Source organism: Ranitomeya imitator, chromosome 1 (genome assembly GCF_032444005.1).
Source record: "Ranitomeya imitator isolate aRanImi1 chromosome 1, aRanImi1.pri, whole genome shotgun sequence".
Taxonomy (NCBI): domain Eukaryota; kingdom Metazoa; phylum Chordata; class Amphibia; order Anura; family Dendrobatidae; genus Ranitomeya; species Ranitomeya imitator.
The window spans coordinates 694,894,445-694,915,665 of NC_091282.1; the positions used below are offsets into that span (position 1 = coordinate 694,894,445).

The 21,221-nt window shown below is 45.6% G+C and overlaps 1 long non-coding RNA gene across 1 annotated transcript in view; it reads left to right on the forward strand.

The window, feature by feature from the left end:
* Positions 1-12,359: 12,359 nt before the first annotated feature.
* Positions 12,360-21,221, forward strand: part of LOC138642492 (uncharacterized) — a 38,364-nt gene continuing 29,502 nt past the window's right edge. The window contains exon 1 of the long non-coding RNA XR_011314049.1: positions 12,360-12,436. This is a non-coding gene — a long non-coding RNA (uncharacterized lncRNA). The remainder of the gene's footprint in view (positions 12,437-21,221) is intronic.

A 21,221-nucleotide genomic window follows, 5' to 3' on the forward strand; every position in this document is an offset into this window, starting at 1 on the left:
TGTACAGACTGGATTCCTGCAATCCTTGGAGTTGGCAGAACACGTACAGAGCCACTCGCAAGATCTGTCCCCGGCTCCACAACATTGACCCAATGGGCAGTGTGGGAAAGGTATCGTCCCTGTCCATGGTGACTGGTCCATGCATCGGTGGTGAGGTGGACCTTGCTACTGACGGCGTTTAGTAGCGCATGTTTATTGCCTTCCTCCACATGCTTTTGCAGGGCAGGGACAGCTTGCCTGCTGAAATAAAAGCGGCTGGGCACGTTGTATTGTGGGACTGCCAATGCCATCAAGTTACGGAAGGTGTCAGTTTCCACCACCCTGAATGACAGCATTTCAAGGGACAGTAGTTTTGCAATGCCAGCATTCAGAGCCTGTGCTCAGGGGTGGTTTGCCGAGAATGGCCACCTTTTCTCCCATGCCTGTGCTACCGATGGCTGTAGAGTGGGCTGGGTGTTATGATCTGGTGGTTTAGGAGCAACATGGGACGAGCTCTGAAGGAAGTGGTACCTGTACTGACCGCAGTCCCTAAGCTCAACACAACACTAGAAGTAGCCGTGGGATGCTCCTGACACTCCCTAGGCACCTCGTCACAGCCTGAGAACTAACTACCCCTAAAGATAGAAACAGGAAAACTATCTTGCCTCAGAGAAAATCCCCAAAGGATAGATAGCCCCCCACAAGTAATGACTGTGAGTGGAGAGGGAAAAGACATACACAGAATGAAACCAGGATGAGCACAGGAGGCCAGTCTAGCTAGATAGATAGGACAGGATGGAATACTGTGCGGTCAGTATAAAACACTACAAAAAATCCACACAGAGTTTACAAAAATCTCCACACCTGACTAAAGGCGTGGAGGGTAAATCTGCTTCCCAGAGCTTCCAGCTACACAGAATTAATTCATACTGACAAGCTGGACAAACATAGAAAGCACAGAACGGATAAGTCCACAACCTGTGGACAGAAAAGAGCAAGCAAGGACTTAGCTTTGCTGAACTGGTCAGGATAACAGGGAAATCCAAAGAGATGTGAATCCAACCAGGAACCATTGACAAGTGGCACAAGCTGAAGGAAAGAGCCAGGCTAAATAGCCAAGCAGAAAGACAATCAGTGGAAGCAGCTGCTGACTGCTAAATCCAAGGAGCAGCCATTCCACTTAATACCACCGGAGGGAGCCCAAGAGCAGAACTCACAAAAGTGCCACTTACAACCACCGGAGGGAGCCCAAGAGCGGAATTCACAACAGCTGGGAGTGTGAGGATGACTGGAAACGTGGTGCTGTGGGTGGAATTACACTGGGTCTCTGGACAACAGTGCTAGCGGTTCTTCCATGGCAATCCTGTGAGGAAGCTGAACCAGCTGTGTGTGAGCTGGAGGAAGAGGCAACAGCACGAGCTGAAGAGGTGGTAGGTGCCGCTGTAGGTTGGCCTAGGTCTTCAGTGTGTTTTTGTAACTCCACCGCGTGCTTGGCCCGCACATGTTTCCACATATTTGTGGTATTGAGGTTGCTGACACTTTTCCCTCTTTTGACTTTCTGATGACACACCTTGCATTTGACAAAGCAAATGTCATCTTCACCTGTGTCAAAAAAGGACCCGGCACTGCAAGTCTTGGGAGCGCCCATTTTGCCTTTTGGAAGAGGCATGCTCCTAATGGGTGCCGATGTGGAGGCTACAGGCACCGCAGTCTTCCCCCTCCCTCTACTTCTTTGGGCCATTCGGGGAATCTCTTCCTCAGAGCTGCTCCCACCACCTTCCTGTACTTCACGCCATGATGGGTCAAGGACCTCATCATTTACACTACCCTCTTCCACCAACTGCTTCTCCTGGGTAGTCTCGGCAGCACAGTACACACCTGAAAGTGGCACCTGAGTCTCATCATCAGATGCGTACTGAGGTGTGCTGACCGGAGGCACTGACCCACCCGCCTCTTCAGAATCAGAGAGACAAAGCTGTTGGGCATCACTGCATACTGCCTCTTCTTCCATTTCTCCAATGCTGCTTGGCTGGCCCCCTCTTTGGCACCCTTAGGGAGTTATAAGGGTTAAAAGTTGACCAGCAATTTCTCATTTTTACAACATCATTTTTTTTTAGGGACCACATCTCATTTGAAGTCATTTTGAGGGGTCTATATGATAGAAAATACCCAAGTGTGACACCATTCTAAAAATTGCACCCCTCAAGGTGCTCAAAACCAAATTCAAGAAGTTTATTAACCCTTCTGGTACTTCACAGGAATTTTTGGAATGTTTAAATAAAAATGAACATTTACGGTAACTTTTTTCACAAAAAATTTATTTCAGCTCCAATTTGTTTTATTTTACCAAGGGTAACAGGAGAAAATGGACCCCAAACGTTGTTGTACAATTTGTCCTGAGTACACTGATACCCCATATGTGGGGGTAAACCACTGTTTGGGCGCATGACAGAGCTCGGAAGCGAAGGAGCGCCATTTGACTTTTCAATGCAAAATTGACAGGAATTGAGAAGGGATGCCATGTTGCATTTGGAGAGCCACTGATGTGCCTAAACATTGAAACCCCCCACAAGTGACACCATTTTGGAAAGTAGACCCCCTAAGGAACTTATCTAGAGGTGTGGTGAGCGCTTTGACCCACCAAGGGCTTCACAGAAGTTTATAATGCAGAGCCGTAAAAATAAAACAAACATTTTTTCCCACAAAAATTATTTTTTAGCCCCCAGTTTTGTATTTTCCCGAGGTTAACAGGAGAAATTGGACCCCAAAATTTGTTGTCCAATTTGTCCTGAGTGCGCTGATACCCCATATGTGGGGTGGAACCACTGTTTGGGCACATGGGAGGGCTCAGAAGGGAAGGAGCACCATTTGGAATGCAGACTTAGATGGAATGGTCTGCAGGCGTCACATTGCATTTGCAGAGCCCCTAATGTACCTAAACAGTAGAAACCCCCCACAAGTGACACCATTTTGGAAAGTAGACCCCCATAAGGAACTCATCTAGATGTGTTGTGAGAGCTTTGAACCCCCAAGTGTTTGACTACAGTTTATGTCCTATTTGTCCTGAGTACGCTGACACCCCATATGTTGGGGTAAAAACTTGTTTGGGCACACGGGAGAGCACTCGGAAGGGAAGGAGCACTGTTTTACTTTTTCAACGCAGAATTGGCTGGAATTGAGATCGGACGCCATGTCGCATTTGGAGAGCCCCTGATGTGCCTAAACAGTGGAAACCCCCCAATTATAACTGAAACCCTAATCCAAACACAACCCTAACCCTAATCCCAACAGTAACCCTAACCACACCTCTAACCCTGACACACCCCTAACCCTAATCCCAACCCTATTCCCAACCGTAAATGTAATCTAAACCCTAACCGTAACTTTAGCCACAACCCTAACCCTAACTTTAGCCCCAACCCTAACTGTAGCCTTAACCCTAGCCCCAACCCTAACCCCAACCCTAACCCTAGCCCTAACCCTAGCCCTAACGGGAAAATGGAAATAAATACATTTTTTTTAATTTTTCCCTAACTAAGGGGGTGATGAAGAGGGGTTTGATTTACTTTTATAGCGGGTTTTTTAGCGGATTTTTATGATTGGCAGCCGTCACACACTGAAAGACGCTTTTTATTGCAAAAAATATTTTTTGCGTTACCACATTTTGAGAGCTATAATTTTTCCATATTTTGGTCCACAGAGTCATGTGAGGTCTTGTTTTTTGCAGGACGAGTTGACGTTTTTATTGGTAATATTTTCGGGCACGTGACATTTTTTTGATCGCTTTTTATTCAGATTTTTGTGAGGCAGAATGACCAAAAACCAGCTATTCATGAATTTCTTTTGGGGGAGGCGTTTATACCGTTCCGCGTTTGGTAAAATTGATAAAGCAGTTTAATTCTTCAGGTCAGTACGATTACAGCGATACCTCATTTATATCTTTTTTTATGTTTTGGCGCTTTTATACAATAAAAACTATTTTATAGAAAAATAATTATTTTTGCATCGCTTTATTCTCAGGACTATAACTTTTTTATTTTTTGCTGATGATGCTATATGGCAGCTCGTTTTTTTGCGGGACAAGATGATGTTTTCAGCAGTACCATGGTTATTTATATCTGTCTTTTTGATCGCGTGTTATTCCACCTTTTGTTCGGCGGTATGATAATAAAGCGTTGTTATTTGCCTCGTTTTTTTTTCTTTCTTACGGTGTTTACTGAAGGGGTTAACTAGTGGGCCAGTTTTATAGGTCGGGTCGTTACGGACGCGGTTATTTAGATAAAGAAATGTATTTATGGGAATAATTATTTTTTTTTCATTATTTAGGAATATTTTTTTTTTTTTTTTTACACATTTGGAATTTTTTTTTTCTTTTTTACTTTGTCCCAGGGGGGACATCACAGATCGTTGATCTGACAGATTGCACAGCACTCTGTCAGATCAGCGATCTGAGTTAGAGCACTGCAGGCTTACCAAGCGCTTGCTCTGAGCAGGCACTTGGTAAGCCACCTCCCTCCCTGCAGGACCCGGATGCCGCGGCCATTTTGGATCCGGGCCTGCTGCAGGGAGGGAGGTAAGAGACCCTCGCAGCAACGCGATCATATCGCATTGCTGCGGGGGTCTCAGGGAAGCCCGCAGGGAGCCCCCTCCCTGCGCAATGCTTCCCTGTACCGCCGGCACACCGCGATCATGTTTGATCGCGGTGTGCCGGGTGTTAATGTGACGGGGGCTGTCCGAGGGCGGTCCGTGACCGCTCCTGGCACATAGTGCCGGATGTCAGCTGCGATAGGCAGCTGACACCCGGCCGCGATCGGCCGCGCTCCCCCTGTGAGCGCGGCCGATCCCGTATGACGTACTATCCCGTCGGTGGGCATACTGGCTCACCCCACCTCGACGGGATAGTACGTCAGATGTCAGAAAGGGGTTAAGGCTATGTGCACACGCCAGGATTTCTGACAGAAATTTTCTGACATTTCTGCCAGAAATCCGATGCGTTTTTTTTTCCGCATTTTTGATGCGTTTTTTTCTTGCGTTTTTTCCAAATGCATAGAATAGCGGGAAAAACGCGAAAAAAAAGCAAAATTAATGAACATGCTGCTTTTTTTACCGCGATGCGTTTTTTTTCGCGGAAAAAACGTATCATGTACACAAAAATTGCAGAATGCATTCTAAATGATAGGATGCATATGTCTGCAGTTTCTAATGCGGTTTTATCGCGAAAAAAAATGAACATGTGCACATACCCTAAATGTCCATTTTTTGTACTTGTTTGAAAACTCAAACTGATGCTTCTTATGACAATATTGAAGTTGAGGCTTCTTCACCTTTTTTCGAGCCACTATTCCAGACTTGTGTAATGTGCATTGAATATCGACATATGTGATCTCACTATTATGAAACATACAAGCTACCTCCAATGCCATGTTTGTCGCGCCAAAACTGATAGACCTTGTGATGAGCTGACTTGTTAATTCCGATATTTTGTCTGGACATCCACCTCTTGGCTTTTGAATGGATGTACGGACTTCATTTCATATTCTTCTGTTATGGCACTCACATGATGTAGTTTGGCAATTTTCTTGGCTTAGAGTCCGCTATTGATAAGCTGGATAATGCTGTTTTCTCTTTGTTTGGAAAATTGTCTTCATGGCTGCTCCTCAATTCGAACCAATGACCTTTCACTTGGGAATCAACCTAATTGCACACTGAGCTATTAGGGAATGTGAGAACAGGTTGTATTTTGTAGTATTCAGGAAGAAAAATATTTTTTTCTCCACCATCTGCAAAACAGTAAGAATGCAGTGGAATGACATGAATCTGTATAACCAATCATATGCTAAAAAGTTGCAAGTCAAATTTTTGTATAAGATAGCCACGATGATCCCACTTGAACATTAAAAAAAGTACTTGCCGTGTAACAAGCATCCCGAGCACACTGATGCTCAAACGAGTCATGAACAGTGACAAGCACGATCGCTTATCACTATTAGTGATGATAATGAATTTGTAAACTCACTCAATACTCTGGCAGAGAAGTTTAGAAAAGGAAGTTCCCCCCCAAAATCTCCAGATCAGCAGATGGACAAGGCCCAAAGTTCAAATACGCATGTGATGGTGTGTGGGGTATCATTCTGTCTATGCTCATATTTTTATTGATTTTAGGAGTGTTTTGTTGCTCTATATATAATTCAGCCATCTCACAGCTCCTGGGCTTCTCCTGTTGTCCTGATCCCAAAGAAGGATGGTACAACACGTTTCTGTGTCAATTACTGGAGATTATACGATGCCACCAAGAATGGCGCTTATCCCATGCCCAGGATTTATGATCTATTGGATCGGCTAGCCAGTGCCCAATTTGTAAAAACATTAGACTTGAGCAAGGGGTACTGTCAGATACCAGTAACGGAAGACGCTCGGGAGTGCTCGGCTTTCATTATTCTCCATTTGGACTTTTTAAGCTCCTGGCATAGCCTTTGGGATGAAAAAATGCCCCAAATAATTTCCAGAGACTGGTAGAGTGACTCTAAGAACAATGTGAGGACTTTGCCTGTGCTTATTTGGATGACATTGCTATTTTCAACACAACCTGGGAGGAACATCTTAAACACTTGGGCATAGTGCTAACCCGTATCCTGACTGCAGGACTGACCATTCGCCCAGATAAATGTCACTTGGGAATGGCTGGCCGCCCTCATCACTGTTCCTGTTTTGTCCATCACTGACTATAAGTGCAGGTTCCTCGTGCAGACAGATGCATCACCCTCGGGATTGGGGCTGAGGAGGGACATTCTGTTGCTTTTGCCAGTGGGAAACTAATGGATTGCGAAGTTGCCTATGCCACCATTGAAAAGGAGTGCCTTGCCATTGTATTGGCAGAGACTTTACAATTGTGACAAACCAAAACCCCTTCACCTGGTTGAACCGCGTATCAGGGGACAATGGACGATAGCTACGGTGGAGCTTGTCCTTACAACCCCACAGCTTCTTCAACCAATACAAATAGGGAAGTCAACACCAGAATGCCGATGAACTGTCCTGACAAGAAAAACCATAGTCTCCCTCAGGCTGACCTACCCCTGCTGCCAGGTACGGACTGGGACTGAAATTCAGCCCTGGAATTTCAAATCACACAGGCTCATGCTGTAACTGTCCCCAAGCATCAGATGGGATGCATTACTAATATTACCCTGGATGGACAAGAACAATGTTTTGTCATGATACCCGTGGCCTGCTAGGGTAAGTTACGGAGTCAGCAATTTTGTCCTTCGTCACAGCTCTTAACAGTATAGGTGTCTTGAGGACACCGATTTTGTTAACAAAATAACAGACAAGATGATCCACGACCTGACAGGCTCTTCAGGCATTTGCCAGAATTGCCAGATGGCCAATCCGGCACTGCCTACCGCTGTACAACAAAACTATCAACAGTTGAGCAATGTGGACTAAAGTGAGATGGCCAAAGGTCTGTGTAGACCTTATTGCGTGCTCCCTTATTATAAGTGGAAGAGGTTGTGATGGTGTAATAAGGTGTGTGGGGCACCATTCTGTTTATGTTCATATTTTTACTTATTTAAGGAGTGTTATCTTTTTGCTCTGTATCAATCTGTGTGTTGCCCATCTTGCTTAAGGTACCTTCACACTAAACGATATCGCTAGCGATCCGTGACGTTGCAGCGTCCTGGCTAGCGATATTGTTCAGTTTGACACGCAGCAGCGATCTGGATCCTGCTGTGATGTCGTTGGTCGGGGCTAGAAGGCCAGAACTTTATTTGGTCGCTGGCTCTCCCGCTGACATTGCTGAATCGGTGTGTGTGACGCCGATTCAGCATTGTCTTCGCTGGTAACCAGGGTAAACATCGGGTTACTAAGCGCAGGGCCGCGCTTAGTAACCCGATGTTTACCCTGGTTACCATCCTAAAAGTAAAAAAAAAACCGCTACATACTTACCTTCCGCTGTCTGTCCCCGGCGCTGTGCTTTCCTGCACTCACTGTGAGCACAGCGGCCGGAAAGCAGAGCGGTGACGTCACCGCTCTGCTTTCCGGCCACTGTGCTCACAGCCAGTACAGAGAAGCACAGCGCCGGGGACAGACAGCGGAAGGTAAGTATGAAGCGTTTGTTTTTTTTACTTTTAGGATGGTAACCAGGGTAAAAATCGAGTTACTAAGCGTGGCCCTGCGCTTAGTAACCCGATGTTTACCCTGGTTACCGGCATTGTTGGTCGCTGGAGAGCTGTCTGTGTGACAGCTCTCCAGCGACCAAACAGCGATGCTGCAGCGATCCGGATCATTGTCTGGATCACTGCAGCGTCGCTTAGTGTGAAGGTACCTTTAAGGTACCTTCACACTAAGCGACGCTGCAGCGATACCGACAACGATCCGGATCGCTGCAGCGTCGCTGTTTGGTCGCTGGAGAGCTGTCACACAGACAGCTCTCCAGCGACCAACGATCCCGAGGTCCCCGGTAACCAGGGTAAACATCGGGTTACTAAGCGCAGGGCCGCGCTTAGTAACCCGATGTTTACCCTGGTTACCAGCGTTAAAGTAAAAAAAACAACCGCTACATACTTACCTACCGCTGTCTGTCCTCGGCGCTCTGCTTCTCTGGTCTGGCTGTGAGCGCCGGGCAGCCGGAAAGCAGAGCGGTGACGTCACCGCTCTGCTTTCCGGCAGCTGTGCTCACAGCCAGACCAGAGAAGCAGAGCGCCGAGGACAGACAGCGGTAGGTAAGTATGTAGCGGTTGTTTTTTTTACTTTAACGCTGGTAACCAGGGTAAACATCGGGTTACTAAGCGCGGCCCTGCGCTTAGTAACCCGATGTTTACCCTGGTTACCAGCGAAGACATCGCTGAATCGGTGTCACACACGCCGATTCAGCGATGTCTGCGGGGAGTCCAGCGACGAAACAAAGTTCTGGACTTTCTTCCCCGACCAGCGACAGCACAGCAGGGGCCTGATCGCTGCTCCCTGTCACACTGGACGATATCGCTAGCGAGGACGCTGCAACGTCACGGATCGCTAGCGATATCGTCTAGTGTGACGGTACCTTTAGAGTCTTAATTACCTTACAAATAGTCCGATAATTGAATTAGCTCAATTACCATCTGCAGCCTGAATGTGTCCATGCCTCTTGATGAAACCCTGCTGACATTTCCAGACTGTCCATTCATGACCTCTCTGCTCACCAAATGCTGCAAATCACCCCCTGTATTGCCTTGATCTCTGAGTCATGGTTACCAGGTATAGGGGGGCCTGTAAACCATCACAACCTGTCTGCCTACACCTGGATGTAAGGAGGGGACTTGAGAAGGACAGGAAGTCGATTCTTTGAGGGATGCTGCTGGTAAGGCCAGCACCCCCGAGAGACTGGGATAAACCATGATTACCATGTTAAATACTGCTGGAGGATTGTGACTCTCATCTCATCTCCCAGGGTGTTACTGGACTGTATCCGTGTTCCTGGACTATTTTATTCTCTGTGTGATGGATTGTTTTATGGACCTTTTGGTTTGCATGCAATAAAGGTTCTTGGGACTGTTCACTCATCTCTTGCTCTGTTGATTATGTCATACAACAGAAGGACCCGTGTCAAAGCACCAAAATAGGAAAGACTTAAAAAGGATTCTCTTAGCATCCATGTATTGTGAAGAGAGTGGGAGAATTGCTGATATTGTCAAAAAACACTGGAAGATGTTATATAATTGTCTACCTAAAGGCTTGAGAGTTTAACCCCTTCCCGACATGAGCTGTACATGTACAGCTCTGCGGGAGATTTGCTTTCCCGCAAACAGCAGTACAGGTACAGCGCACCAATCGCACGGCCTCATAATGTTCGCTGTGGTGATCAGGTGTGAGTGTCAGCTCTATGCAAGAGCTGACACCCCGCAGCAACGCCCACGATCGATACTAGCACCGATTGTGGGCATTTAATCCATCTGATGCCGCTGTCAGTACTGAGTGCCACATATATGAGCATTGTGCAGGGAATGAGTTCCCTGCGCGCTTCCATGAGGACAATGCGATGCGATAGCGTTGTCCTGATGGTCTCCATGGAGACCACTGGCCGCAAGATGGCTGCAGGGTCCTTCAGGGTCCTGCAGGGAAGGAGGCTCGTGTGCGCCTGCTGAGAGCAGGTGCTGACATGCCTCCTTCCCTGCCTGTCAGATGCTGATGTGAGCCCACGATGTAGCCTGAAAGATAAGAACAACAAGTTATGTTATACTCACCCAGTGGTGGTCCAGTCCGATGGGCGTCGCGGTCCAGCGCCTCCCATCTCCATACGATGTCGTCATCCTCCTTTGCTTTGTGTCGCGGCTCCTGCGCAGGCGTACTGATTTGCCCTGTTGAGGGCAGAGTAAAGTACTGCAGTGCGCAGTATGACTCGTCTGCAGCGTCAGAGTGATCACAAGCTGCAGACGAGTCGTATAACACTGGAGGGAAGAGGCGGAGGGAGATGGGGACAGCCGCAGAGACTAACTGCGCATGCGCCAGATTCCCAGCCCCGCAGTGTGAATAAATCATAACACACTGCGGGACGGGATCTCAGGCCTCCGCTACACGCAGGCGCGATATCAGTACATCAGCTGATGTGAGTCCCAGGGCAGTGCGCACAGCGCATGCCCAAGAAATGAGAGCGCAGCACAAGTGCCGGTGACGTGAGTAAACACAGAGGAGGCGGCGCCCGGTGCACTGAGGGGATGATTGACCGCTGTGAGGCGGCTGAATCAGGGGAAAAAAAAAACCTACACCCCGGACTCAATACAGGTATGGCGTGCATTTTATAGAAGTTACTATTTCAGCGTTATTAGGGAGCAAAAACATAAGAGCCACCTTCACAGAATGCAGCCTTAGTGCTGCAGAAGGTGGCTCTTTTACCTTAATAAGCCCTGGGGGTGACAGGTTCCCTTTAAGTGGTGAAAAAAAAGTCCAAAGTTTGTAAAAAAAAAAAAAAAAAAAGCGCCATTTTCCGATACCAGTAGCGTCTACACTTTTCGTGATCTCAGGTTGGTTGAGGACTTATTTTTTGCGTGACGAGTTGATGTTTTTAATGATGACATTTTGGTGCAGATACGATCTGTTGATCGCTCGTTATTGCATTTTAATGCAATGTCACAACGACCAAAAAAACATAATTCTGGCATTTTGACTTTTTTTCTTGCTATGCCGTTTAGCAACAAGGTTTTTTTTTATTGATAGATCAGGCGATTCTGAACGCGGCGATACCAAATGTGTAGGGTTGATTTTTTTTTTTTATAGTTTTATATTTTTAAAAACATTTTTTTTTAACTTTTGGCATGCTTCATTAGTCTCCATCGGAGACTAGAAGCTGCCGCAACCCGATCAGCTCTGCTACCTAGAGGCGATGATCAGATTGCCTTTATGTAGTAGAATTACTCACTTGCTATGAGCGCAGACCACTGGGTGGCGCTCACAGCAATCCGGCAGTGACAGCCATAGAGGTCTCCAGGAGATCTCTGGTTGTCATGCCAATGAACCAGTGACCCGCGATCACGTTACGGGGGTCACCGGTGGGCAGGTTTCCGACCCGATGGCTGGAAGCACAAGTTAAATGCCGCCGTCAGCGTACTATTATGCCCGATGTCGGTAACGGGTTAAGGACATAAAAATTAAAAGTTTGAAAATTGCAAAATTTTCAAAATTGTCGCCAAATATCCATGTTTTTCACAAATAAACGCAAGTCATATCAGAGAAATTTTACCACTATCATGAAGTACAATATGTCACGAGAAAATATTCTCAGAATCAGCGGGATCCGTTGAAGCGTTCCAGAGTTATAACCTCATAATGTGACAGTGGTCAGAATTGTAAAAATTGGCCAGGTGAAAACAGGTTTCGGGCAAGGGGGTTAAAAATCCTCTGCTTTCATATAGTCATGAATGCGCCATATTCTGCTGGGACCTGTGGTACATCTGAGATTAGAAGATCGAGTAGATGAACAGAGGTCCTCTTTAAATCCTCATGATCATAAATGACAGGTTTCTTGTGGCATGGAAAGGGTTCAGAGATCGTTGTGATCTATTTGCTGTGCTGCTTATTCCTTTTAAGCTTTTTTAATGCACTGGATGTGGTAGAAGCTATAGCTTCCTTAAGCATGGCCCCTTTAAATATGACTTGTTACTAAAATGCTGATACCATCTTATTAACTGCAGCAGAGGGATTAGTTCCCCTCCTGAAACAGTTTCCACATATTATTTTTTGCTTCAAATACCTGCGTCATTGATGTAAATAACTTCAGGGCAAGCTGCCCTTTTCCAAGATGGCATCTTCAACCATCAGGTGCCCAGTGAGCATGCCCAAGTTGTTTTGGTCTTTTTTTTTTTAGCTAGCTGATTTTCTATTGGCTAATAAGCTGTGACAAGCGCAGACACGTGCAGCAGCCCTTCCTGGATGCAGCCATCGGTGTTTTTTGTCCCTCTGACTACAATTAGTATAATGCTTGGTGAGTATTTCCTCAGATTCTGCGCACACATGTACTCAGTATTGCCCTATTATGCACTGTAGCACTTTATTACGTTGATGTGTGAAGTATTGATGTTCGTTAATGGTTTGTTTTGTCACTAGCACTGATCGGTATGTTTTTCTAAGTTTTGCACATGATGATAGGAGATGTAGACTTTGTGGTACTTATATTAACCCCCTTAACGACCAATGACGGACGTAGCACGTCATGAGCGGGAGATAGCAGAAGAGAAGAAAAGGTGAAAGTAAAATATAAATAAATGCAAAAGTTTAAGCACATATACGCGATAAAGCGCAGACTCTCACATTCTTATAATGAGTATAATGGAAGTCAATGGAAAACTTGACCCTTTTTTTTGGCAGACCCTACCAGGAGGGCTGGTGGGTGCAGGAAAATCTCTGAAATGGGTGGAAACAGCTGAAATGGCATGGGGAAGATGCCTGGACGCATCTGTGACTCCCAGGTCACTGCTGGGAACAATGTTGTCAGAGTATGACGCCACTTTTACGGACTGACAATAAAACATACAAAACCAAAGATAAAATGGATTTTACAGGTAAAAATGTTAGGAACCATTCTGTCCTGTATAATGACTTGTATATACGGCAACATTAAAAAGAGAAAACCAACGCCCGCCTCCTCCACCCCGTACTCCATGTTCACACGTAGTGTTTTTGCTTTGTTTGTTCACTTTCTCATTGCCTCAAATGGTGAAAATACGCTGCAGCCTAAAAACCAAAGTTCCTTTTAGGGCTACATATTTTCTTCTTCCTACTAAGAACTGCCAATAATTAGAAAGAGGGACTCGGATACACCTTGTATTAGGATGGGGTCACACTTGCGAGTGCAATGCGAGAAACTCGCCTCAGTACCCGGCACTGCCGCCGGCACTCGGGACCTGCATGTATTTCTATGTAGCCGAACGCTTCAGTCCGAGTGCCGGCGGCAGTGCCGGGTATTGAGGCGAGTTTCTCGCATTGCACTCGCAAGTGTGACCCTGGCCTTAGATGTAAAGGAGGGCCTCATACACATTCTGTTACAATTGTTAGGTAGTGGGACCAGGGCCGGTTTTAGAATGGAGCCCTGGGCAAAAGTTTAAAGTAGGACCCTAAGGCCATGTTCACACGTTCCTGATTTCCCTGCTGTTTTTTCTGCACTAAAAACCGCAGCTCTTGGCAGAAAACGCAGGTGCGTTTTTTGGTGCGTTTTTTTTATGCGTTTTTTAGTACAGTTTTTTTATGCAGTTTTCTCTGCAGAGTCTGTTTGTTTTCTAGGAAGTTTTTTTAGGGTTAAAATGGCTGAAAATACCCTAACCCTACCACTAACCCTATACCTAACCCTAGTTCTAACTGTAGTGGGGGAAAAAAAAAAAAATCTTTATTTTATTATTGTTACTACCTATGGGGGTGATAAAGGGGGGGGGGGCATTTACCTTTTTTTTTTATTTTGATCACTGTGAGGTTATCACAGTGATCAAAATGTGCCTGGAACGAATCTGCCGGCCGGCAGATTCGGCGGGCGTACTGCGCATGCGCCCGCCATTTTGGAAGATGGCGGCGCCCAGGGAGAAGACGGCCGGACGGACACCGGGAGGCCCGGTAAGTATAAGGGGAGGAGATTAGGGCACGGCGGGGGGCGTCGGAGCACGGGGGGTGGCATCGGAGCATGGGGGGGGGTGAGATTGGGGCACGGGGGGGACAGCCACACTCCGCCCACGCACTTCCTGCTGCAGCGGTTCTGCACCACAAACCGCAGAAAACCCGCAGATATTTTTTTCGTCTGCGGGTTTTACTGCGGGTTTGACCTCACAACGGAGGTCAATGGGTGCAGAACCGCTGCAGTTCCGCAAAAAGAAGTGACATGGTACTTCTTTTTTACCGCAGCTATTCAGCGCGGCTTTTTTCGGGATTTTCCGCAATGTGGGCACAGCAGTTCCTGTTTTCCATAGGGTACATTGTAATGTACCCTGCATGGAAAACAGCTGCGGACCCGCAGCGGGAAAATCACGGCGGTTCCGCATTAAAAAAAGGATTGTGTGAACATGGCCTAAATGCTTACATGTGTGCACCATCATACTCAAACGTTTTGTTGCGTTTACATGCAAGCATTTTTGCACCTTACACCGGGCGATGTGCTGCTGAGAACAATGAATTTTGTTTCACCATAAACAATCCAACAATCATTTTGCTCGATCATTGGGCGTCGCGATTGTTGACATGTTTACACGTGCGCTGATGGTATTTAACCCCTTCACGACCCAGCCTATTTTGACCTTAATGACCTGGCCGTTTTTTGCAATTCTGACCAGTGTCCCTTTATGAGGTAATAACTCAGGAACGCTTCAACAGATCCTAGTGGTTCTGAGATTGTTTTTTCGTGACATATTGGGCTTCACGTTAGTGGTAAATTTAGGTCTAGAATTTTTGCGTTTATTTGTGAAAAAAATGGAAATTTGGCGAAAACTTTGAAAATTTTGCAATTTTCAAATTTTGAATTTTTATTCTGCTAAACTAGAGAGTTATGTGACACAAAATAGTTAATAAATAACATTACCCACATGTCTACTTTACATCAGCACAATTTTGGAAACAAAATTTTTTTTTGCTAGTACGTTATAAGGGTTAAAATTTGACCAGCGAATTCTCATTTTTCCAACGAAATTTACAAAACCATTTTTTTTAGGGACCACCTCACATTTGAAGTCAGTTTGAGGGGTCTATATGGCTGAAAATACCCAAAAGTGACACCATTCTAAAAACTGCACCCCTCAAGGTGCTCAAAACCACATTCAAGAAGTTTATTAACCCTTCAGGTGCTTCACAGCAGCAGAAGCAACATGGAAGGAAAAAATGAACATTTAACTTTTTAGTCACAAAAATGATCTTTTAGCAACAATTTTTTTTATTTTCCCAAGGGTAAAAAGAGAAACTGGACCCCAAAAGTTATTGTACAATTTGTCCTGAGTACGCCGATACCCCATATGTGGGGGGGAACCACTGTTTGGGCGCATGGGAGAGCTCGGAAGGGAAGGAGCGCCATTTGACATTTTCAATGAAAAATTGGCTCTAATCTTTAGCAGACACCATGTCGCGTTTGGAGAGCCCCTGTGCCTAAACATTGGAGCTCCCCCACATGTGACACCATTTTGGAAACTAGACCCCCCAAGGAACTTAACTAGATGCATAGTGAGCACTTTGAACCCCCAAGTGCTTCACAAATTGATCCGTAAAAATGAAAAAGTACCTTTTTTTTTTCACAAAAAATTTATTTTAGCCCCAATTTGTTCATTTCCACATGGGCAACAGGATAAAATGGATCGTAAAATTTGTTGTGCAATTTCTCCTGAGTACGCCGATACCTCACATGTGGGGGTAAACCACTGTTTGGGCACATGGCAGGGCTCGGAAGGGAAGGAGCACCATTTGACTTTTTGAATGAAAAATTAGCTCCAATTGTTAGCGGACACCATGTCTCGTTTGGAGAGCCCCTGTGTGCTTAACCCCTTTCTGACCTCGGACGGGATAGTACGTCCGAGGTCAGAAGCCCCGCTTTGATGCGGGCTCCAGCGGTGAGCCCGCATCAAAGCCGGGACATGTCAGCTGTTTTGAACAGCTGACATGTGCCCGTAATAGGCGCGGGCAGAATCGCGATCTGCCCGCGCCTATTAACTAGTTAAATGCCGCTGTCAAACGCAGACAGCGGCATTTAACTACCGCATCCAGCCGGGCGGCCGGAAATGACGGCATTGCCGACCCCCGTCACATGATCTGAGGTCGACGATGCTTCAGTATTGTAACCATAGAGGTCCTTGAGTGCAGCTGTGAGTGCCACCCTGTGGTCGGCGCTCACAGCACACCTGCATTTCTGATACATAGCAGCGAACATCAGATCGCTGCTATGTAGCAGAGCCGATCGTGCTGTGCCTGCTTCTAGTAAAAAAAAAAAAAAAAATAAAATAAAAGTTTAAATCACCCCCCTTTCGCCACAATCAAAATAAATCAATAAAAAAAAATCAAATCTGCACATATTTGGTATCGCCGCGTTCAGAATCGCCCGATCTATCAATAAAAAAAAGCATTAACCTGATCGCTAAACAGTGTAGTGAGAAAAAAATTTGAAACTCCAGAATTACGTTTTTTTGGTCGCCGCGACATTGCATTAAAATGCAATAACGGGCGATCAAAAGAACGTATCTGCACCAAAATGCTATCATTAAAAACGTCATCTCGGCATGCAAAAAATAAGCCCTCAACCGACCCCAGATCATGAAAAATGGAGACGCTACGAGTATCGGAAAATGGCGCAATTTTTTTTATTTATTTATTTATTTTTTTTAAGCAAAGTTTTGAATTTTTTTTCACCACTTAGGTAAAAAATAACCTAGTCATGTTAGGTGTCTATGAACTCGTACTGACCTGGAGACTCATAATGTCAGGTCAGTTTTAGCATGAAGTGAACCTAGCAAAAAAGCCAAACAAAAAACAAGTGTGGGACTGCACTTTTTTTGCAATTTCACCGCACTTGGAATTTTTTTCTCGTTTTCTAGTACGACATGCTAAAACCAATGATGTCGTTCAAAAGTACAACTCGTCCCGCAAAAAATACGCCCTCACATGGCCAAATTGATGGAAAAATAAAAAAGTTATGGCTCTGGAAAGGAGGGGAGTGAAAAACGAACACGGAAAAACGAAAAATCCCAACGTCATGAAGGGGTTAAACATCGGAGCTCCCCCACATGTGACCCCATTTTGGAAACTAGACCCCCCAAGGAACTTATCTAGATATGTGGTGACCACTTTAAACCCCCAAGTGCTTCACAAAAGTTTATAACGCAGAGCCGTGAAAATAAAAAATCATTTTTCTTTCCTCAAAAATTTTTAGCCCGCAATTTTTTATTTTCACAAGGGAACAGGAGAAACTGGACCCCAATAGTTGTTGCCAAGTTTGTTTTGAGTATGCTGGTACCCCATATGTGGGGGTAAACCACTGTTTGGGCACACGTTGGGGCTCGGAAGGGAAGTAGTGACGTTTTGAAATGCAGACTTTGATGGAATGGTCTGCGGGCGTCATGTTGCATTTGCAGAGCCCCTGATGTGCCTAAACAGTAGAAACCCCCTACAAGTGACCCCATTTTGGAAACTAGACCCCCAAGGAACTTATCTACATATGTGGTGAGCACTTTGAACCCCCAAGTACTTCACAGAAGTTTACAACGCAGAGCCGTGAAAATAAAAAATCATTTTTCTTTCCTCAAAAATTATGTTTTAGTAAGCAATTTTTTATTTTCACAAGGGTAACAGGAGAAGTGGACCCCAATATTTGTTTCCCAGTTTGTCCTGAGTATGCTGGTACCCCATATGTGGGCGTAAACCACTGTTTGGGCGCACGTCAGGGCTCGGAAGGGAAGGATCACCATTTGACTTTTTGAACGCAAGATTAGCTGGTATCAATGGTGGCGCCATGTTGCGTTTGAAGACCCCTGATGTGCCTAAACAGTGGAAACCCCTCAATTCTAACTCAAACACTAATCCCAACACACCCCTAACCCTAATCCCAACTGTAGCCATAACCCTAACCACAACCCTAACCCTAATCCCAACTGTAGCCATAACCCTAACCACAACCCTAACCCCAATCCCAACCCTAACCACAACCCTAACCCCAACACACCCGTAACCCCAATCCCAACCCTAATCCTAACCACAACTTTAACCTCAACACACCCCTAACCACAACCCTAACCCCAACACACCCGTAACCCCAATCCCAACCCTAATCCAAATCCCAACCCTAATCCCAACCCTAACCACAACTTTAACCCCAACACAGCCCTAACCATAACCCTAACCACAAGCCTAATCTTAACCCTATTTCCAACCCTAACGCTATGTGCGAGATTTTTCCGTACCATTTTTGAAAAATCCACAAGTAAAAGGCACTGCGTTTTACCTGCGGATTTACCGCGGATTTCCAGTGTTTTTTGTGCGGATTTCACCTGCGGATTCCTATTGAGGAACAGGTGTAAAAAACTGCGGAATCCGCACAAAGAATTGACATGCTGTGGAAAATACAAAGCAGCATTTCCGCGCAGTATTTTCCACACCATGGGCACAGCGGATTTGGTTTTCCATAGGTTTACATGGTACTGTAAACCTGATGGAAAACTGCTACGAATCCACAGCGGGCAATCCGCTGCGGATCCGCAGCCAAATCCGCACTGTGTGCACATAGCCTAATTGTAACCCTAACCTTAGTTCTAACCCTAACCCTAGTTCTAACCCTAAACCTAGTTCTAACCCTAACCCTAGTGGAAAAAAAAATATATATATTTTCTTTATTTTATTATTGTCCCTACCTATAAGGGTGATAAAGGGGGGGCTCATTTACTATTTTTTTTATTTTGATCACTGTGATAGGTTTTATCACAGTGATCAAAATGTACCTCGAAAGAATCTGCCAGCCGGCAGATTCGGTGGGCGCACTGCGCATGCGCCCGCCATTTTGAAAGATGGTGGCGCCCATGGAGAAGACGGACGGACATCGGGAGGCTCGGTAAGTATGAGGGGGGAGATCGGAGCACGGGGGGTGTGGGATCGGAGCACGAGGGGAGCGGACAGGAGGACGGGGGGGAGTGGATCACAGGACGGAGGACTGGGGAGGAGAACGGTGGTGGGGGGGGAGGGCAGATCATGGTTTCCAGCCATGGTCGATGATATTGCAGCATCGGCCATGGCTGGATTGTAATATTTCACCAGTTTTCATAGGTGAAATATTACAAATCGCTCTGATTAGCAGTTTCACTTTCAACAGCCAATCAGAGCGATCGTAGCCACGTGGGGGGGGGGGAACAACCCCCTGGGCTGAGGTACCACTCCCCCTGTCCCTGCAGATCAGGTGAAATTGGAGTTAACCCTTTCACCCGATCTGCAGGGACGCGATCCCTCCATGACGCCACATAGGCATCACAGGTCCGATTGGCACCGTGTTATGAACAGGTGATTCAGAACCACAATGGACCTGGTGGTTACGAGCACAGAAAATGACCTGATAGTTGCTAATCACATACGACGAGCTCTGAGACGTGGGAATTCTGCTGACCACAATTCCTAATCCTATCATACCACACTAAAGGTAGCCGTGGAGCGTTCCTGACCAGACCTAGACGCCTCGGGCACAGCCTGAGAAACTAGCTAGCCCTGAAGATAGAAAAATAAGCCTACCTTGCCTCAGAGAAATTCCCCAAAGGAAAAGGCAGCACCCCACATATAATGACTGTGAGTTAAGATGAAAATACAAACACAGGGATGAAATAGATTTTAGCAAAGTGAGGCCCGACTTACTGAATAGACCAAGGATAGGAAAGATAGCTTTGCGGTCAGCACAAAAACCTACAAACAACCACGCAGAGGGGGCAAAAAGACCGTCCACACCGACTAACGGTACGGAGGTGCTCCCTCTGTGTCTCAGAGCTTCCAGCAAGCAAGAAAAACCAATATAGCAAGCTGGACAGAAAAAATAGCAAACAAAAGTAACACAAGCAGAACTTAGCTTATGCAGGGCAGACAGGCCACAAGAACGATCCAGGAGAAAGCAAGACCAATACTGGAACATTGACTGGAGGCCAGGAACAAAGAACTAGGTGGAGTTAAATAGAGCAGCACCTAACGACTTAACCTCGTCACCTGAGGAAGGAAACTCAGAAGCCGCAGCCCCACTCACATCCACCAGAGGAAGCTCATAGACAGAACCAGCCGAAGTACCACTCATGACCACAGGAGGGAGCTTGACCACAGAATTCACAACAGCACCGACTTTCATGACGCCTACGTGGCGTCACAGGTCGGGAAGGGGTTAATAGCCAGTAAAGGCTATGCAGACAGCTGCGAGCTGCTATTCATAGCCTGGGAAGATCAATGGGTATTACCCACTTCCCAGGCTATAAACACCGGCCCCCAGTTGCTGGCTTTCCCACTCTGGACTTGAAAATTGCGCGGGAGCCCAAGCAAAAAATGTTGCTGTTTTTTTTATTAAATTAAACATTTAGTTTAACCCCTTAAGCCCTAAGGGTGGTTTGCACTTTAATGACCGGTTATAACTCTGGAACACTTTAACGGATCTTGGCGATTCTGACCTTGTTTTCTCGTTACATATTGTACTTCATGATAGTGGTAAAATTTCTTCGATGTAACTTGCGTTGATTTGTGAAAAAAACGGAAATAAAATTTGCAATTTTCCAACTTTTAATATTTATGCCCTTAAATTACAGAGATATGTCATGTAAAATAATTAATACGTAACATTTCCCACATGTCTACTTTACATAAGCACAATTTTGGAACCCAAATTTTTTTGTTGTTAGGGAGATATAAGGGTTAAAAGTTGACCAGCAATTTCTCATTTTTACAACACCAATATTTTTTAGGGACCACATCACATTTGAAGTCATTTTGAGGGGTCTATATGATAGAAAATAACCAAGTGTGACACCATTCTAAAAACTGCACCCCTCAAGGTGCTCAAAACCACATTCAAGAAGTTTATTAACCCTTCAGGTGTTTTACAGGAATTTTTGGAATGTTTAAAAAAAAATTAACATTTAACTTTTTTTCACAAAAAATTTACTTCAGCTCCAATTTGTATTATTTTCCCAAGGGTAAGAGAAGAAATTGAACCCCAAAAGTTGTTGTGCCATTTGTTCTGAGTACGCCGATACCCCACATGTGGGGGTAAACTACTGTTTGGGCGCATGGCAGAGCTCGGAAGG